The sequence below is a fragment of the Lepidochelys olivacea genome, assembly GCF_965140295.1.
Source record: "Lepidochelys olivacea isolate rLepOli2 genome assembly, chromosome: 1".
Classification (NCBI taxonomy): domain Eukaryota; kingdom Metazoa; phylum Chordata; order Testudines; family Cheloniidae; genus Lepidochelys; species Lepidochelys olivacea.
Window position 1 is genome coordinate 36,275,943 of NC_140411.1, and position 16,117 is coordinate 36,292,059.

Sequence of the window (16,117 nt, forward strand, 5' to 3'; positions counted from 1 at the left end):
TATTCTATGATTCTATGATTCTATGACTCCACTGTGCTAGGTACTGAACAAACACAGAATAAAAAGACAGTCCCTGCCCCAAAGAGCTTGTGTAACCCACGTGCCTAATAGGGAGAGAGCTCTTTGAGAGACCCCTGGCGGGGAGGTTAGGAGTGAGTCATGTCTGAGTTATTGTTTTTTTTTTTCCCCTTGTCTTTATTGATTTAGGCTTCGGAGATACAGCCCAAAAGAGTGCATCCCTAGAAAATCACCACACATGTTATTGATACAGCACTGTCATATGTTCAGAATCTTAAGCCTTCAACAAATCACAGAGCGAACATTCAAACTAATGTTTTTTGGCAAAGCAGACTGAATAGAGAGGACATGGGGAGGGATTTTTTTGCTTTGAAGAGAAACATTTCAAACAGGAACGAAAAGCCTCTTTGTTAAAAATGCAGCCCTAGCCACCATGTAAAAATTGTTACAAAAATTAGACAGTTCATTTAAGACAGTCATGTTTAATGTAATGCACTGTTGGAAACTTCATGTGAAATGTTGAGGGGGTGATGAGGCTGTGTTCTAGTTACAGGTACAATCCAGTTGTCAGCAGCCTGTATGCCATTGAGATGGTAACTGCATACCCAGCTGCCCAAGACAAGACTCTGATGGGCTGGGGGAGAGGTGTCAAATACGTGATAGTGTGAAAGATTCTATCCCCAACGAAGATCCTGAAGTGCAGCAAGGCTGTGGACAGAGCAGGGCCACTCAGAGCATAGAGCAGACCAGTGCTAATATATGGGACAATGATTTCAAGGTCGTTCAGGTGGCCTCTGCACACACATTCAAAGGCTGAGTCAGTCCACAGGAACTTCTTCGCATTCTCACCTTTGCCAAACGTTGCTGTATCTTCTGAGTTACTGAAGACCTTTCTTGTAATTCTGAAGTATGCTGTTATAACATTCATTAGCATCATTTTTAAAAGGACAATGGTTGTGTAGGTAGCATAAGCCAGGAACACCTCACTGTCAATTAGCTGGGCAAGTTCAGCCATTTCTGAGTATCTCACTGAAGACCCGGCTTCCGATCGGCTAGGCTGGTAGGCAGAGTTAGCACTCCACATCCAGAAGTTTCTAGAATTGCGTGTGGTAGTTTTGGGTGTGCTCCAGTAGGTTCCCTGTTGCTGGGGTCAGACTGCATGAGGGAAAACAGTCAGGGCAGCTGCTTTGCAAAAGGCCATGTGCCCTGTGTGGGTTGGGAGCAGCTGAGCCCAAGAACAGAAAACAGGCTATTGTCCCTAACTCTGAAGCATTTTGCAGCAGGTTTTTTTTTTTTAAATCTATATACTTAACTGTGTGGTTGACTAACCAGTTAGCTGACTGGCTAACAGTGATTTCAGTAGGGGAAGAGGAAGAGGAGGAGTCTGCATAGATTCCAACTGAAGATTCCTACAAGCAAGTGGAGGGAAGATGTTGCTTTTGACTCAGCAGGCTGCATAGATGTAGTGATCAAAGATTCTAACTGAGACTCAGGTGAACTCAATCTAAATTTTTGGGAACTCTGTGTTTCTTCTCACGGTGTTCAAAAATTTGTTATGAATAATAAGCTCTGAGAGCTTACCATGCCAGTTATTTTTATTTTACAGTTTCTTTCAGAAGCAACAAAAACACAAACCTTGTAATTTCTGCTAGCTATTTAAACTCATTGCAAACAAGAAACAGGCTCAGGTAACCAGAGAGTTGCAAGAATGCACCTTCTACAGGTAGGCTGAAAGACGAGTGAACCTTATCCTGAACTCTTTTTTAAGTTTCTCTTTGTCTTATCCAATTTAAACTATAAGCTCCTTGGGGCAGAGAATGTGCATTATCTGTAAAATATGGAGGTTGCTTATGTAGACTTATGCTATTCACTTAAAAAAATCATTGAGATGGCATCTTCATGGGCTGTAGTTCAGCATATTACTCGTTATTCTCCTAGGAAACCACGCTTTGAGCACATTAACAATGAAAGAACAGCAGCAGGAAGATAAATGCATTTTGACAAGATTGCGTGTATTTATTTGAAGCATAGAAATTGCATATATCACAGAGCATCATAAAGTTCTTGTTTTAGTGAAGGTGCTTTTTTTCCTGAAGGGCTATTTCCTCCTGCAAAACTTCTTAAATTTATAGGCATGCTTTGAATCCAGGTCAATAAATGATGTATAATTTCTGTAATTATTTTAAGAATTCATTTTCAATGCTGAGTTCCTGTGGCATTTGTCAAATCCATCCTTTGATTATTTTCCTCCATCCAGGTCTTATATCCTTTTCTGCCCTAGATTTTTTTATTTTTATTTAAGGTGCCCTTTGGGTACCAGGGGTTAGCTTTTCTCAGGCATCTATGTCTTATATTGTTGAGATGATGGAGCACCTGAGGCCAACAAAATTCATTGTAGATCCAGTTCCTGCTTGGGTGCTGAGGGAGTGTTTTTAGTTGGTATGATTACATTTAAACAGGGAACAGTAAATTTGTCATTAGGACCCCGAACTCATTCATCAGATTCAAAAACAGGCCTTGATCCTCAACAGCAAATGGTAAGTCTAATTTGTATCCATTTTCCAATTTATGCTTTTTAAAAAAATCAAAGGTCCCTGAATGAGTTATTTATATTCTGCTGCAAACTCATCTTGAGCCATTTGATTTAGTTTTAAAATGTTCATGTCAAGCATTAGACTGCACCATGGCTCAGAAACTGCCTTGTTAAAGGTGCATGGAGATTGATATGAGCTGATTCAGGCTCATTGTCACATTAGTTTCGTTTCGTTGGATATCTGAGCAGCATTTGTTCTTTTAAAATTTACATTAGATTAAAATCCACCCAATACTTAGAGGGGCAACGTGTCAAAATGTTCCCCAGCCCCCCGAGTCCTTGACGCAGATTTCTGATGCGGGGAATCACACCTTTCCCAGCTATGGTCACACATGTGCATGTCACACCAAATTTATGATGGTAGTGATTATGGCGAATAGTGATGGATGTCAGGAAATTAGAGACCAGAAGACCTAAAAATATGGCCTTATATATAGTATATAAAATATTGTTGCATATGGAACAGTACTTAACAGCTACCCATCACCAAAGGGAGCATATTGCTTGCAGACCAGATTCTTCATGAGTAAGTGATGAATAGGATCCAGCCCCACTTTTCCCCACAAGAACTGCTCACACACACACACAACTTCAAAAATTGGATGTTAGCTGTAATATAGGTGCCTCAGACTGATTAGAGAGATGCCATCTAACTTTATTAAATACAAACCCGTCAAACTAGTAAAAACAGGCTCTCAGTGTTTTCTGAGTGACACACCCACATATAATTGCACTTTAAAATGCTCTAAACCACATCCCTGAAGTTCAAAATAATTGGGTAACTGTTTTTTTTTTTAAATGCTCTTATGTGATATTTGCCTATGAAAATCCAATTTATCCTCATTGTGCTGGCTACAAAGCAGGATTTGGGTCATAATACTTGGGGATTCTTCTCAAGCACAATCTTTGAGTGCTGTGTCACATAACAATCTCTAAGGCTAGTGTGTTTCCCAAGGTAGTTGAGCAGGTACATGCTTGTGCATGTACCCCATACCCATGTCAATCATTCACATATGCTATGTTGTATACCTGCATCCACACTGCCTCTGTTTGGTAGGTGATGTTAGCACTACCATTTCTGGGGCAGCATCCTAGGATTCTGGCATCACAGGATACACTCTAGGAACATGCACTAGTCGGTTGTTGGTACAGTCCACTGGCTTTGCATGTTTGTTGATGGCAGTTCTGTTACCAGAGATTATGACCTGCTTGGATCCTGTATAAAGATTGCAGCACCCTGGAAAGAGATAATGACAGTTGGGGGGGAGGGAAGGGTATGAAACATTGTGCATAATTCACCTCTCCCAATTACCTTTACAAAGGTAGTGATAGCAGCAGAGTGTTTTAGTTTGCAGGGAACAGTACTTAGTTTTAGGCTAGATGCTTTAGATAAGCTATAAATAATGATAATTTGGAGTTAAATGGAATGAATCAGACCAGAACGGAGAACGTGACTGACAAACCACTCTTGTTCCTTGGAACAGATATGGTGACTGCCAGTTTTGCCGTGGTCCAGAATGGTTATTTAGAAAACCTGGAATGACAAGCAGTGGTTTCAGAACTTCTGAATGAGGAAACATTGGAGTCATGTGAAGAGCTTGCACCAACACTCCTGCACAAAAGCCCTCAATTTCAGAAATCCATACTGGTGCAGAAGCAGGTGTTTATTGCCCTGTGGAAGCTGGCAACACCAAACAGCTACCGATCAATTGAGGATGGGGAACTCCATTGTCAGGATTGTGTTTGTCCACGTTTCTGAGGCACTCAATACGGTCATCTACCCACAGATGGGTACCATTATCCAAGTACTGCAAAGAATAGCTGGATTTCAGACAAAGGGGATTCCAAACTGACAGCACCCACTTCCCAAAACTTTGTGAGTGAGTATGTGAACCAAAAATGTGAACTCATTTGAAAGTGGAAGGCAGCTTAAGTGAAAGTGATTATGAAATGATAGAGTTCATGATTCTAAAGAATGGAGCAAAAATAGCATAAGAAAGATAATGGAATTCAAGAAGGCAGACTTTAGCAAACTCCAGGATTTGGTAGGTAAGAGCCCATGGGAAACAAGTCTAAGGGGAAAAACAGTTCAAGAGAGTTGGCAGTTTTTCAAACAGTCATTATTAAGGGCATAAGAGCAAACTATCCCACTCAGTAGGAAAGATAGGAAGTATGACAAGAGACCCCCTGGCTTACTCAGGAGATCTACAATGAGTCAACAGTGTGCCCTTGTTGCCCAGGTGGCCAATGGCATTTTGGGATGTATATGTAGGGGCATTGCCAGCAGATCGAGAGACGTGATCGTTCCCCTCTATTCGACATTGGTGAGGCCTCATCTGGAGTACTGTGTCCAGTTTTGGGCCCCACACTACAAGAAGGATGTGGATAAATTGGAAAACATCCAGCGGAGGGCAACAAAAATGATTAGGGGACTGGAACACATGACTTATGAGGAGAGGCTGAGGGAACTGGGATTGTTTAGTCTGCGGAAGAGAAGAATGAGGGGGGATTTGATAGCTGCTTTGAACTACCTGAAAGGGGGTTCCAAAGGGGATGGATCTAGACTGTTCTCAGTGGTAGCTGATGACAGAACAAGAAGTAATGGTCTCAAGTTGCAGTGGGGGAGGTTTAGATTGGATATTAGGAAAAACTTTTTCACTAGGAGGGTGGTGAAACACTGGAATGTGTTACCTAGGGAGGTGGTGGAATCTCCTTCCTTAGATATTTTTAAGGTCAGGCTTGACAAAGGCCTGGCTGGGATGATTTAGTTGGGGATTGGTCCTGCTTTGAGCAGGGGTTGGACTAGATGACCTCCTGAGGTCCCTTCCAACCCTGATATTCTATGATTCTATCATTCTATGATCTGAAACTCAAAAAAGGGTCCTACAAAAAGTGGAAATTAGGTCAAATTATAAAGGATGAATATAAGCAAATAACACAAGTATGTAGGGACAAAATTAGAAAGGCCAAGGGAAAAAAAAACAAGATTAAACTAGCTAGAGACATAAAGGGTAACAAGAAAACATTCTTTAAATACATTACAAGCAAGAGGAAGACCAAGGACAGGGTATGCCCATTACTCAGTGAGCGGGGGTGGGGAGGTGGGAGAAACAATAACAGAAAATGTGGAAATAGCAGAAGTGTTAAATGATTTTTGTTTCAGTTTTCACTGAAAAACGTTGGTGGTGATTGGATGTCTAACATAGTGAAGGCCATTGAAAATGAGATAGGATCAGAGGCTAAAATAGGGAAAGAACAAAAAATACTTAGACAAATTAGATGTCTTCAATTCACCAGGGACTGATGAAATAAATCCTAGAATACCCGAGGAGCTGACTGAGGAGATATAGATTCATAGATATTTAGGGTCAGAAGGGACCATTATGATCATCTAGTCTGACCTCCTGCACAATGCAGGCCACAGAATTTCACCCACCACTCCTAAAAAAGACCTCACACCTATCTCTGTGCTATTGAAGTCCTCAAATTGTAGTTTGAAGACCTCAAGGAGCAGAGAATCCTCCAGCAAGTGACCCGTGCCCCATGCTACAGAGGAAGGCGAAAAACCTCCAGGGCCTTCCAATCTGCCCTGGAGGAAAATTCCTTCCCGACCCCAAATATGGCGATCAGCTAAACCCTGAGCATATGGGCAAGATTCATCAGCCAGATACTACAGAAAATTCTTTCTCGGGTAACTTGGATCTTACCTCATCTAAAAACCCATCACAGGCCATTGGGCCTATTTACCATGAATATTTAATTACCAAAACCATGTTATCCCATCATACCATCTCCTCCATAAACTTATCGAGTTTAATCTTAAAGCAAGATAGATCTTTTGCCCCCACTACTTCCCTCGGAAGGCTATTCCAAAACTTCACTCCTCTGATGGTTAGAAACCTTCGTCTAATTTCTAATCTAAATTTCCTAGTGGCCAGTTTATATCCATTTGTTCTTGTGTCCACATTGGTACTGAGTTTAAATAATTCCTCTCCGGTATTTATCCCTCTGATATATTTATAGAGAGCAATCATATCTCCCCTCAACCTTCTTTTAGTTAGGCTAAACAAGCCAAGCTCCCTGAGTCTCCTTTCATAAGACAAGTTTTCCATTCCTCGGATCATCCTAGTAGCCCTTCTCTGTACCTGTTCCAGTTTGAATTCATCCTTCTTAAACATGGGAGACCAGAACTGCACACAGTATTCCAGGTGAGGTCTCACCAGTGCCTTATATAACGGTACTAAAACCTCCTTATCCCTACTGGAAATACCTCTCCTGATGCATCCCAAGACGACATTAGCTTTTTTCACAGCCATATCACATTGGCAGCTCATAGTCATCCTATGATCAACCAATACTCCAAGGTCCTTTTCCTCCTCCCTTACTTCTAGTTGATGCGTCCCTAGCTTATAACTAAAATTCTTGTTATTAATCCCTAAATGCATGACCTTACACTTCTCACTATTAAATTTCATCCTATTCCTATTACTCCAGTTTACAAGGTCATCCAGATCCTCCTGTAGGGTATCCCTGTCCTTCTCTAAATTAGCAATACCTCCCAGCTTTGTATCATCTGCAAACTTTATTAGCACACTCCCACTTTTTGTGCCCAGGTCAGTAATAAAAAGATTAAATAAGATTGGTCCCAAAACTGATCCTTGAGGAACTCCACTGGTAACCTCCCTCCAACTTGACAGTTCATCTTTCAGTAGGACCCGTTGTAGTCTCCCCTTTAACCAATTCCCTATCCACCTTTCAATTTTCCTATTGATGCCCATCTTATCCAATTTAACTAATAATTCCCCATGTGGCACAGTATCAAACACCTTACTAAAATCTAAGTAAATTAGATCCACTGCGTTTCCTTTATCTAAAAAATCTGTTACTCTCTCAAAGAAGGAGATCAGGTTGGTTTGGCATGATCTACCTTTTGTAAAACCATGTTGTATTTTGTCCCATTTACCATTGACTTCAATGTCCTTAACTACCTTCTCCTTCAAAATTTTTTCCAAGACCTTGCATACTACAGATGTCAAACTAACAGGCCTATAATTACTTGGATCACTTTTTTTCCCCTTTCTTAAAAATAGGAACTATGTTAGCAATTCTCCAATCATACGGTACAACCCCTGAGTTTACAGATTCATTAAAAATTCTTGCTAACGGGCTTGCAATTTCTTGTGCCAATTCTTTTAATATTCTTGGATGAAGATTATCTGGGCCCCCCGATTTAGTCCCATTAAGCTGTTTGAGTTTCGCTTCTACCTCAGATATGGTGATGTCTACCTCCATATCCTCATTCCCATTTATCATGCTACCATTATCCCTAAGATCCTCTTTAGTTTTATTAAAGACTGAGGCAAAGTATTTGTTTAGATATTGGGCCATGCCTAGATTATCCTTGACCTCCACTCCATCCTCAGTTTTTAGTGGTCCCACTTCTTCTTTCTTTGTTTTCTTCCTATTTATATGACTATAGAACCTTTTACTATTGGTTTTAATTCCCTTTGCAAGGTCCAACTCTACTTGACTTTTAGCCTGCCTCACTTTATCCCTACATATTCTGACCTCAATAAGGTCGCTTTCCTTACTGATCCCTCCCTTCTTCCACTCCCTATATGCTTTCTGCTTTTTCTTAATTACCTCTCTAAGATGCTTGCTCATCCAGCTTGGTCTACAACTCCTGCCTATGAATTTTTTCCCCTTTCTTGGGATGCAGGCTTCCGATAGCTTCTGCAGCTTTAATTTAAAATAATCCCAGGCCTCCTCTACCTTTAAACCCATAAATTCTTCAGTCCAATCCACTTCCCTAAGTAATTTCCTTAATTTTTGAAAGTCAGCCCTTTTGAAATCAAAAACCCTAGTTGCAGATTTATTTTTGTTAATCCTTCCATTCAATTTGAACTGAATTAGCTCATGATCACTTGAGCCAAGATTATCCCCTACAACCATTTCCTCTATGAGGTCCTCATTACTCACCAAGACCAAATCTAAAATGGCATCCCCTCTAGTCTGTTCAGCAACTACTTGCTGAAGGAATCCATCAGCTATCGCATCTAGGAAAATCTGAGCCCTATTATTATTACTAGCACTCGTCCTCCAGTCTATATCTGGGAAGTTAAAGTCTCCCATGATCACACAGTTTCCATTAGTATTTACTTTATTAAAAACATTAAAAAGGGCTCTATCCATATCCAAATTAGATCCCGGCGGTCTATAGCACACCCCAAGCACTATCCCAGGGGAGGCTCTAATAGTTTTTTTCCCCAATTTAATTGTTGCCCAGACAGACTCAGTCATATCCATTTCATCGCTTCTTATTTCTTTACATTCTATCTCATCATTGATATACAGTGCTACTCCACCACCTTTACCTTTATTTCGGTCTTTCCTAAACAGCACATACCCTTCAATACCTGTAGCCCAGTCATGACTACTATTCCACCAGGTCTCTGTTATACCTATAATATCTGGTTTCACTTCCTGCACCAGTAACTCTAGTTCCTCCATTTTGTTACCTAGGCTCCTTGCATTAGTGTACAAACATCTTAATTTTTGCTGTTTGGCCTCACTCACATTCTGTACCCTATTAGGCACGATTATTTTACTACCAGTATAACCTATTAGACTTGTATCTACACTGCCCTTCCTCCTACCTACAGCTGTATCCACTCTTACTTCATTTTCTTTCCACTCTATGCTAAATTCTGGCGTGGAGATTACCTGGACATCTCCCAACCATCTCCCCCAAATTCCTAGTTTAAAGCTCTCTTAATCAGTTGTGCCAGCCTCCATCCTAGAAGTCTATTTCCTTCCCTACTCAGATGAAGTCCATCCCGAGAGAACTGTCCTCTATCCATGAATGCCTCCCAATGGCCATACATCCCAAAGCCCTCCTTATAACACCACTGCCTAAGCCATCTATTGATAGTCATAATCTTGTCACACCTTTGTTGCCCTTCTCTAGGAACAGGCAGAATCCCACTAAAGATCACCTGAGCCTCAATTTCCTTAAGCGTCCTCCCCAGCCTAGCATAGTCTCCCTTAATACTTTCCAGCGAGAATCTAGCCGTATCATTTGTTCCCACATGAAGGATAATTAGGGGATTCTTTCCCGCTCCCTTTAGAATCCTTTTCAACCTCAGGTCTACATCCCGTATCTTAGCACCTGGAAGACAGCACACCCTCCTATTTTCTGGATCAGCTCTGGTTACAGGCCTATCTATTCTTCTCAGTAAAGAGTCCCCAATCACATAGACCTGCCTTTTCCTAGTGACGGTGCTATTCTCCAGTCTATCCCCTGTTCCCTCTGGCTGCAAGTTTTTGCATTCCCATTCTCCCTTGTAATCCTTTTTAACCCATCCTGTATCCTCCTGGGGCTCATATTTGGTGTAATCTCCATTAACTCTTCCCCTTTTCCTATAGGACTAACCGCTCTTCTCTTCTTCCTTGCCCTGTCACCTTCAGTGACTACCTGCTGAGCCCCTTCTTCATTTTCCAACTCTGCAAACCTATTCTGAAGCTCTATTTCTCCTTCACTAGCCCGTCTTTTCCTCTGCCTAGTTCTTTTAGTCACATGCTTCCACTGACCACTTTCCTCACCCAGTCTCCCCTCAGAATTCCCTAGTCCTGCTTCCATCTGCAAGTCTGAGCTTTTCCCTTCAGATACCTCATGTCTTTGCTCCATAATCTGCTCAAACCCCTTCCTAAACTCTACCAGACTTTCCACCTGCATCTCCAAACCTCTGATCTTTTCCTCCATCAGCTCTATTAGACGGTATTTCATGCAGACAAAACTCTTACCAGGTGCCCCCTCCAGGGTCATGTACATACCACAGCTTCCACATCCAGTCATCTTCATTGTGTCATCTGCTACATGGGTCACTCCCACTGCCACCTCTGAATCTATCATAGCCTTCCCACCTAAATCCTGTTAATCTGGGAAACACAAACCACACCAAAACACGACCACCCACAGCAAAACCAAACCCCACACAAGCACCACAAGACAAACTCCCCTTTCAAACTCCCACTCAAACTCCCCTGTTTACAGCTCTGTTTGCTAGCTCCTGTGCCGCTGCCTGACTGGCTGCTACCTTTATAGGACCCCTAGTCAGTGAAGCCCCGCCCCCTAATCAGGGCTCAGCTTCTCTCCCAGCACAAAGCCCCTACAAGCCTCTACACATACAGATACTACCAATACAAAACCAAACAAACACAAATACCTTCTCCTCCAACAGAACTCCCACTCAAACTCCCCTGTTTACAGCTCTGTTTGCTAGCTCCTGTGCCGCTGCATTATATCTGAGCCATTAGCGATTATCTTCAAAAAGCCATGGAAGATGGGAGAGAGTCCAGAGGACTGGGAAAGGGCAAATATAGTGCCTGTCTATAAAAAAGGAAATAAGGGCAACCTGGGGAATTACAGACCAATCAGCTTTTTTTCAATACACAGAAAGATAAAGGAGCAAATAATTGAGCAATTTCCGAACACCTAGAAGATGATAAGGTGATAATTAACAGTCAGCATGGATTTGTCTAGAACAAATCATGTCAAACCAACCTAATAGCTTTCTTTGACAGGGTAACAAGCCTTGTGGATAATGGGGAAGTGGTAGATGTGGTACACCTTCACTTTAGTAATGCTTTTGTTGCTGTCTCACATGACCTTCTCATAAACAAACTAGGGAAATACAAGCTAGATGGAAGTAGGTGCATAACTTCTTTGGAGTTATCAGTGGCTCACAGTCAACCTGGAAGGACATATTGAGTGGGGTTCTGCAGGGATCAGTTCTGGGTTCAGCTCTATTCAATATCTTCATCAATCAAGCTGGGAAGGGTTGCAAGTACTTTAGAGGTTAGGATTAAAATTTAAAATGATCTGGACAAACTAGAGAAATGGTCTGAAGAAGATAGGATGAAATTCAATAAAGACAAATGCAAAGTACTCCACTTAGCAAGGGACAATCAGTTGCATGCAGACAAAATGGGAAATGACTGCCTAGGAAGGAGTACGGCAGAAAAGGATTTGGGGGTCATAATGGATCACATACTACATATGGGTCAACAGTGTAACACTGTTGCAAAAAAACCAAACATCATTCTGGGATGTATTAGCAAGAGTGGTATAAGCAAGACCTGAGAAGTAATTCTTCTGCTCTGCTCCACACTGATTAGGCCTTGACTGGAGTATTGTATCCAGTTCCGAGCACAACATTTCAGGAAAGATGTGGACAAATTGGGGAAAGTCCAGAGAAGAGCAACAAAAATGATTAAAGGTCCTCTGAGGGAAGATTGAAAAAATTGGGTTTGTTTAGTCTGGAGAAGAGAAGACTGAGAGGGGACATGATAATAGTTTTCAAGTACATAAAAGGTTGTTACAAGGAGGAAGGAGAAAAATTATTCTCCTTAACCTCTGAGGATAGGACAAGAAGTGCAACTTACAAATGTTGTTTTTTGTTGTTGTTGCTACATATCTGCACTCAAAAACAAAATATAAAACTTTAGAGCCTACAAATCCACTTTTGTAGCCAGCATTGCAAGGTATTTACATGCCAGATATGCTAAATATTCATATGTTCCATGCTTCGGAAACCGTTTCAGAGGACATGCTTCCATTCTGATGACACTTGTTAAAAAATAACCCATTAATTAAATTTGTGACTGAACTCCTTGGGGATAATTGTATGTCTCTTGCTCTGTGGTTTACCCTTATTCTGCCATATATTTTGTGTTATGGCTCTCTTGGATGACAATCCAGCACATGTTGTTCGATTTAAGAACACTGTCACTGCAGATTTGACAAAATGCAAAGAAGTTACCAATGTGAGATTTTTAAAGATAGCGAGAGCACTTGATCCAAGATTTATGAATCTGAAGTGCCTTCCAAAATCTGAGAGGAACAAGATGTGGAACATGCTGTCAGAAGTTTTAAAAGAGCAACACGCCAATGCAGAAACTACAGAACCGGAACCACCAAAAAAAAAAATCATCAACCTTCTGCTGGAGGCATCTGGCTCAGATGATTAAAATGAATGTGTGTCAGTCCACACTGCTTTACATTGTTATCAAGCAGAATCCATCATTGTCATGGAAGAATGTCCCCTAGAATGGTGGTTGAAGCATGAAGGGGCAGATAAATATTTAGCATATCTTGTAAGTAAATACTTTGCAACGTCGGCTACAACAGTGCCATTTGAACATCTATTCTCACTTTTAGGTGACGTTTTAAATAAGAAGTGGGCAGCATTATCTCCCATAAATGTAAACAAATTTGTTTGCCTTAGCAATTGACTGAACAAGAAGCAGGACTGAGTGGACTTATAGACGCTAAAGTTTTAGATTGTTTTGGTTTTGAGTGCAGTTATGTAAAAAATAATTCTACATTTGTAAATTGCACTTTCATGATTAAGAGATTGCACTACAGTACTTCTATGAGGTGAACTGAAAAATACTATTTCTTTTGTTTATATTTTACAGTGCCAATATTTGGAATAAAAATAATAATATGAAGTAAGCACTGTACACTTTGTAGTGTGTGTTGTAATTGAAATCAATATATTTGAAAATGTAGAGAACATCCAAAAATGGTATTGTATTATTGTTTAACAGTGCAATTAAAACTGCTATTAATTGTGATTAATTTTTTAATGATTTGACAGCCCTAATAACAAACTATACATTAATGTAATGTGTGTAAAAAGAGTTGTTGAGAAAACCATATGAAATAAGACAGCCTGTAGGCTGCTTACTTTTGCTAAAAAGAAAACCATGAATTACATGGTTACAAAGAATTATTGAATAAGATTGGAGCATGTTTACTTTTTCAAGACTCCAAATGTGAAATTATGATTTTGTATTTGTTCCACTACATAAGAACATAAGAACAGCCATACTGGGTCAGACCAAAGGTCCATCTAGTCCAGTATCCTGTCTTCCGACAGTGGCCAATGCCAGGACACAATCCCTGCACATCTTGGCTAATAGCCATTGATGGACCTATCCTCCATGAATTTAGCTTGTTCTTTTTTTTAACGTTGTTATAGTCTTGGCCTTCACAACATCCTCTGGCAAAGAGTTCCACAGGTTGACTGTGTGCTCTGTGAAGAAATGCTTCCTTTTGTTTGTTTTAAACCTGATGCCTATTAATTTCACTTAGTTGTTGTGTTATGAGAAGGAGTAAATAACACTTCCTTACTTACTTTCTCAACACCAGTCATGATTTTATAGACCTCCATCATACCCCCCCTTAGTCATCTCTTTTCCAAGGTGAAAAGTCCAAGTTTTATTAATCTCCCCTCATATGGAAGCTGTTCCACTAATCATTTTGGTCGCCCTTTTCTGTACCTTTTCCAATTCCAATATATCTTTTTTGAGATGGGGCTATGACATCTGCACACAGTATTCAAGATGTGGGCATACCATACCATACAGAGGCAATATGATACATATTATTATTAATATGTACAAAATCTGAAATTATCTCAAGAACATTAAAATAATGGGCCAAATTCTTAGTTATGAAAGGTATAAATCCAGAAGAACTTCTTGTCAATGGAGGTTCCCAGTTGTATTATGGTGTAGGAGAAGGATTTAGCACAACAACTGGTAACATCATTTTTCTTCTTAAGGACTAATCCAATTTCATTTTTCTTCATAAGAAGTAATCTGAAAGATTACACTAGAAATCTCAATAGGTGTGTGTTACATAAATCATAGGGCTTTGAGGCATTTATGGAACAGACAGTCTCTGCTCCTGGGAAAGTTTTAGTATGGTCATCACTCTCATGCAAGCATTTTTATTTCCAAACTGTTTTGCCATGAATAAATACTTTAAAAAAATCAAGAAAGTCCTTAGGCTAAGACTTTTTTATTAACAGCCACCTCTTTCTAAAATGACCATAAAATTGTAAGGTCATTTATTTTTCTTTGTTATTGAGCCCTGTGTGCATGCATGACCTCTACATATTGCCATGAAATTGTTATATTTTGGCTATTGTGTTATATGAAGGCATTTGCTTTGGAATTGTTTCCAAACTACCTGGAGCTGTTGACCTTTTCTAGGCTAAATAATATTTAGCAATCCTCTTCCAACCCTGTTCAGGAAACTTTGTAACCATAACCATTTTGGAGAGAACTATGAAGATTCCAAATGTGAACTTTAATGTATAGGAGTTACAAAATTAAAACACATACACACACACACTTGCCATTCGATGTGAATGTTGAAATTTAATGTCAAAGTTGAAAGATGTCCCAAAAAGGTGAACTGAGGAAATTAACAATCAGGTCATTTTTTTTTGATCAAGCAGGATTTATTTTAATTTATGATGCTTAGTTTTTATTGCTGCTGCTGAAGAGAAACCTGCCTTACAGAGATATGAGGATGAAAATGGAATGAAAAAGAGAGAATTGCCCCTTCTTCAGCTAAAATCTGCTGATTTAGAGAAAGCCAGAATGCAGGGTCTTGTCATAGGAGTGGTCTGTCAGCTTACCTTCCAAGGATACCATCAGTACTGGACTTATATTATGGAAGTTTTTTTAGTCACTTTGTATTTATTTTTTTTTCAGAATTTGCTATTTGTGTGACCCTTCTGCACTCCCCCTGGAAATCATGATCCATAGCCTGGAAAGCCTGGTTTCCTCTCATCTCACCTCTGAATTATTGCTTAAGCAAGCTCCTAATTATTAGAGGCTTTTCAGTGGAGGCAAGATTTTAAATGAAAGCTCTTGTGAGTTGAATCGTTATGCTTCTTTGCAAAGTTTTACCACAGAGAGACCCCATTCCTTCCAGCCAGTCACAGCATCTATTTGCAAGACTGTTTTCTGAGCCTGCCATTTAGGAATTTATTCTATTCTTTTATCAGCAAGTAGGGTTTTACACTGGGTAACTCTCATTAACATGAATGAGAATTACATGCATAAGTCCCTTGGACATCTACTAGGAATAAAACTCCATGCTTTGAAGGAGATAAAACACATTACAGATTCACTTTACAAGGAGGAAAATGTCAGCTTAAACATTGATGGTGTAGGGAGAAGGAGCACCACAAAACAGCAGGTATTGGCAGAAATCCTTCTAGGGGACAGATGTGACTAGATTGCTTGGAGAACCTTATGCCTGGACACATGTCTTAATGGGGACAATATGCTTTCTTGAAAAATTGCTTTGTATCATGCAAACCTACCAGCAGATACTATTTGGCCGCTTGAGCTCAGATGTCAGTTACATACACCTGCTAAATTTTAGAACTTTATGTTTTGGGGTTATGAGAAGAAATACCATTGCCTTGCTATTTGCTTTTTAGAAAAATATCACCTTTCTGACTGTGAATGATTTATGACTTTTCTTCGGCATAGCTCAGAAGACTCTATAGCCTTCTTTGACAAAATTCAGCTATTTCTCCACTTAATAAATTCTGATTATATTAACTTTATGCTACATGAACTTCCTACAACTTATCCTCTTGAAGCTTAGCAGATGTAAAACCAGAAACATAGTGGATT

At 40.0% G+C, this 16,117-nt stretch overlaps 1 pseudogene across 1 annotated transcript; it reads right to left on the reverse strand.

Annotated features, from left to right (window-relative positions):
• Window positions 1-516: 516 nt before the first annotated feature.
• Window positions 517-1,047, reverse strand: LOC311514897 (microsomal glutathione S-transferase 1 pseudogene; annotated as a pseudogene). Its single transcript has one exon. The product of its transcript is annotated as a microsomal glutathione S-transferase 1 pseudogene (transcript).
• Between the last annotated feature and the right edge of the window lie 15,070 nt (window positions 1,048-16,117).